This window comes from Mauremys mutica, unplaced genomic scaffold (assembly GCF_020497125.1).
Source record: "Mauremys mutica isolate MM-2020 ecotype Southern unplaced genomic scaffold, ASM2049712v1 000543F_np12_subseq_1:225212_obj, whole genome shotgun sequence".
Classification (NCBI taxonomy): domain Eukaryota; kingdom Metazoa; phylum Chordata; order Testudines; family Geoemydidae; genus Mauremys; species Mauremys mutica.
Window position 1 is genome coordinate 37643 of NW_025423000.1, and position 4918 is coordinate 42560.

General features: G+C 48.6%; 2 non-coding genes and 1 pseudogene across 2 annotated transcripts; 2 read left to right on the top strand and 1 right to left on the bottom strand.

Moving 5' to 3' along the window:
• Positions 1–999: 999 nt before the first annotated feature.
• On the top strand, positions 1000–1109 carry LOC123357365 (annotated as a pseudogene).
• Positions 1110–2655: 1546 nt separating this feature from the next.
• On the top strand, positions 2656–2849 carry LOC123357363. The gene has a single exon (XR_006575547.1). It is a non-coding gene; the product is annotated as a U2 spliceosomal RNA (small nuclear RNA).
• Positions 2850–4554: 1705 nt separating this feature from the next.
• On the bottom strand, positions 4555–4717 carry LOC123357362. Its single transcript, XR_006575546.1, has one exon. It is a non-coding gene; the product is annotated as a U1 spliceosomal RNA (small nuclear RNA).
• Positions 4718–4918: the final 201 nt, after the last annotated feature.

Below are 4918 nucleotides of genomic sequence, written 5' to 3' on the forward strand. Positions count from 1 at the left end.
CTGCTGGGCCCGCTCTCCGCGGTGGGCTGGTGGGTGGCTGCGTCAGGGGCTGCAGCCCAGCTCAGAAAAGGAGGGGGCCCGACAAAGCTGGAACCTGATTTCAAGAACACTTCAGTGATGCCCAAGAGTCGTAGCCGGGCCCAGTCCCAGGAATCCAGGCCATCCGAGAGACAAGGGAATAGCTTGTCTTGTGGCCCAACTACTGCTGGGAAAGAGAGAAGCTGCATTTTGCTTCTCTCTCTCCCCACCAGAACCTGGTCCAATACAAGAATGACCTCCCCTGCCTTGGCTCACCTCAGTTTCTTGTCATTGCAGAAGGTCAGCTGTTGTCATCCACTCCGGCCACTTGATGCCTTTTCTTACCTGCCAAGTGAGGGCAGGCGAGTGCCCAGGCAGCCAGCGCTGTTTGAAGCTGTTCCCGCGGATCGGGTGAGCTGCAGCTCAGCGACCCCTGAGGATCTGAGGGGAGCTACTTTGCAGCAGAGGCAGACCAAGCAGCAGGTCCAATGCCGTGGGCTGGCGATAGAATCTCAATGGAGTGTGTTGGTCGAGATCCCAGCGCCTGTTCCTTTGCAAGGCGTGTGCGTTTGCTCCGGGTTTTAGCCCGCTAATGCAGCGGGGGGCAATTGCCCTCTGACTTCCCCGCCCAGCTCCGTCCTCCGTGTGCCTGGGCGTCAGCGGGACTGTGTCAGGAGAGCAGCTTCCCCGTCCCAATCCCACGCAGCTGGGGAACGAGCAGGGGCGGCCCCTTGAGTGCCAGAGACTGGCCGGGGAATCTCATTTGCAGAGCCAGGGAGCATTGCGGGCAGCTAAGCGAGTCCATGGTCAAGGGGCTGGTTTTATTCCCAATGTCCCCGGTTCTGATGATCAAACTTGGGATTGAAATTGGTTCAATTAAATGTCCTCTTCAAGCGAGAAGTTTAGCGGGCTGTCATTGTCATCCCCTGAGTTGAGAAGAAAGAGCTTCTGACCCGGCAGCATCTCTGCGGAGTAGCTTTTCTTTTCTGGTTTCTCTTTAGAGTGTGTAAATCTTTTGCATTTTACTAAAGATTTCTGTGAAGAGGAACATTTAGGAGTTTCTATCCAATTTTTTGAGGCTTAGCTTTGCTTTGTTGTGGCTGTTCCCCAGACTTGTGAAAAAAAAAAACAGACTTGGCATTGGACTCTGCTTCTTAAATTTCTTTAGAGGACTGAAGCTTCAATTGTTTTCAAACGCAGTTTCCCCTTTTTCCTCCCTGCAGGCCAACAGACCTTTCAGAGAAAGAGTATGTCTGTTATCTTTAGTGAGTGTGTGATGCTTTTCCAGGAGGGGGCTGTTTTGTGATCTCTCTTCACCTATCTGTTTGGTTTCGTGTGTTGTCAGTATTAGTGATTTGCTGAGGCAAGGCTTGCATAATGTAGAAAATGACTTACCGATATAGTTTTGAGTTTCCTTTTCCCCCCCCGATGAGTCATTTCATTTCCAAAGGAAGGAATTAGAATAACTAGTCACCACGTTTTCTGTGTTAATATTGAATGGTACAAAAAGGGTCTTCATACTAGCCTATCCGGTTATTCTAGATGACCTTATGCAGCAGAGCTCATTAACAGGGCCGGCTCCAGACCCCAGCGCGCCAAGCGTGCGCTTGGGGCGGCATCCCGCGGGAGGGCGGCAGGCGGCTCTGGTGAACCTCCCGCAGACATGCCTGTGGAGGGGCCGCTGGTCCCGCGGCTCCGGTGGAGCATCCGCAGGCATGCCTGCGGGAGGTCCACCGGAGCTGCGGGACCAGCGGCCCCTCCGCAGGCACGTCTGCAGGAGGTCCACCACAGCCGCGGGACCAGCGACCGGCAGAGCGTCCCCCGTGGTGCGCCGCCCTGCTTGGGGCGGCGAAATTACTAGAGCCGCCCCTGCTCATTAGCAATTAATTCTTTCACCCCCAACGATTTCCTGTAAGAAGGCCAGAGTGGGTCAGACCAATGGTCCATCTAGCCCAGTATTCCATCTCTGACATTGGCCACTGGTCTCCTTAGTCTACCTTCCAGAATTGATTGCATGGTTTGGATCATTCTTTCCCTCGTCTCCCTACAGAAGAGAAATTTTTCATCCCTTTCCCGTTGGGAACATGCCACCGTTTTAACTTAGAGAACAGTCTCTGTAAATGTTTTTTTTTTTATAGGCGCAGAAGAGGAGGAAGGTTGGGGCCCCTTGAGTCACATTCCTAGTGCTTAAGGCCCGAAGGAACTAGCCGATCCCCTCGGAGGGACTGGGGTGCACCAATGCCCGAGGCCCAACCATGGCAAGGAATTGATTTGATGCCATTGACCGTACGGTTGAGAGAGTTCTGTGGGAAGGAGCAGACAAGAGCATTGGGGCTGTGGTATAGCACGTGCATAGGCTTGCTTTGCCCTGTTTTGCTGTACGAGTTCACAGTGAGAGATTGCTAGTCACAGGTCAGTGGGTGGGTCTGTGCACATTAGGAGTGTAAAGGGAACCGTCTTTGAACAGAATTGTGTGTTAAGGGGTCTTGCTTTGAATTCTTCCTCTGGAGTCATTTTGGGGAAGTGAGCCTCACTTAGAGTTACCTCCTTAGGGTGTTCGTGGCGTGGCTGGGAGCTTGTCACGGTGAAGTCGAAAGCGGTGGGGGCAGGGGTGCCCGTGCGTCGCACAGTCTTGGCATCACTTTTTGGCTCTCTGTGAACTAAGATCAAGCATAGTATGTGTTCTCATCAGTGTAATATCTGATATGTCTTTTATTTGAGGACTGTCTATTAAATTGATTGTTGAAATGGGGGGCTGGACTGGGAGCTTGCTTTGTCCACCCCATGCATCAACCTGGTATTGCAGTGTCTCCAGGACTGGTGAACCTCCTTCTGGGGAGAATGTTCTGGTCAGAAAAGCAGAAAGAGTTTTACTGTAGTGATACTTCCTGAAAGCGGATTTATTTATTTTCCTCCCAAGTCATTGAAACATCCAGAGTTTTGGTTTCTTTATGAGAAAAAAATTGTTATGATTTCTTGGGAGCATTTTGCAAGTTGATAAAGGTGAGGTTCTTTGTTGCCCCATGTCATAAACAGATAGTTAAGGGTTAATGTCTCTTTTACCTGTAAAGGGTTAAGAAACTCAGTAAACCTGGCTGACACCTGACCAGAGGAGCAATAAGGAGACAAGATACTTTCAAATCTTGGTGGAGGGAAGTCTTTGTTTTGTGCTCTTTGTTTTGGGGGTTGATTGCTCTTGGGACTAAGAGGGACCAGATGTCAATCCAGGCTCTCCAAATCTCTCTGAATCAGTCTCTCTTGTTTCAAACTTGTAAGTAGCACAGGCAAGGCATTAGTCTTATGTTTGTTTTCTCAACCTGTAAATGTTCCTTTTTGCTGAGAGGATTTTACCTCTGTTTGCTGTAACTTTGAACCTAAGGCTAGAGGGGTTTTCTCTGGGCTATATAAATCTAAGTACCCTGTAAAGTATTTTCCATCCTGATTTTACAGAGATGATTTTTACCTTTCCTCTTTAATTAAAAGGTTTTTTTTAACCTGATTGATTTTCCTTGTTTTAAGATCCAAGGGGATTCAATCTGGACTCACCAGGAATTGGTGGGGGGAAAGGAGGGGGAATGGTTAATTTCTCCTTGTTTTAAGATCCAAGGGGTTTGGATCTGCGTTCACCAGAAAATTGGTGAAGTCTCTCAAGGCTGCCCAGGGAGGGGAAGGTTTTGGGGGGACAGAAAGTGATCCAGACACTGAAATTTCTGGCTGGTGGCAGTGTTACCAGATCTAAGCTAGTAATTAAGCTTAGAAGGGTCCATGCAGGTCCCCACATCTGTACCCTAAAGTTCAGAGTGGGGGAGGAAACCTTGACACCCCAGCTGAAAAATAAAAAGATATATTGGAAGTGGAAAGATTCAGAAAAAAGGGCAACAAGAATGATGAGGGGCTATGGAACAGCTTCTGTAGCAGAAGAGAGCCATGAGATTGGGACTTTTCAGCTGGGAAAAAGAGACGACAAAAGGGGGATACAATGGAGGTCTATAAAATCATGACTGGTGTGAAGAAAGTAAAGAAGGACGTGTTAGTTCTTTCTTCTCATAACACAAGAGCTAGGGGTCACCAAATGAAATTCACAGGCAGCAGGTTTAAAACAAAGGAAAGGAGGTATTTCTTCACACAACCCACAGTCAACCCGTGGAACTCTTTGCCAGAGAATGTTGTGAAGGCCAAGGCTGGAACAGGGCTCAAAAAAAAAAAATCTCATCACCCCCCACAAAAAAAACTAATTGTTTTCCTGTGCTGGACCAACTGCCAGTGGGAAGAGCAAACGCAGCAAGGGCTACAAGCAGGGGAGAAGAGAGCAAAAGAGTCAGGCAGCTCCCCTGGAGACCAGACAGAGCACCTGAAATAAAGTATGCTAGAGCAACCTACAGTAGAGAGTAGTCCTAAAACAAAAAAAGAGGGGGGGGGGCATGTGAAATAACCACAGCCCAAGAGAAAAAGAAAGCTTTGGCAATGAGAAAGAAAGAACAATAGAATGTTCTAAAGGCCAAACCCCCAGCAGTTTTTCTTTCCTTCACCGACTACCAGGGGAAAGCGCGAACGCAGTCCCCCACTAGCACAAAGGCTGCAGTTGAGTTTCCCACGTTTGGGGAAATCACAGAAGTCAACACACCCACAGTGCAATGGATGTGCCTCACCCTGGGAAAACCCCTTTGGTGATCATGGTATCTCCCCTGTGTCAAAGTTAGACTCAGGACTCACAGTTTGTCAGACCACTCTGTTTTATTAGCACAGCGCTCTGCTAATGACACCCAGATAATGTGAGCACCATGCAAGACACAAACTATCTTATTTATACAGATAAAAGGGTGAGAACTTAACAAGATAACAAAGGAAGCAGAATCAGATAAGTTTACCTGGGCTAGGCATGCATATCTTATTTCCTTAC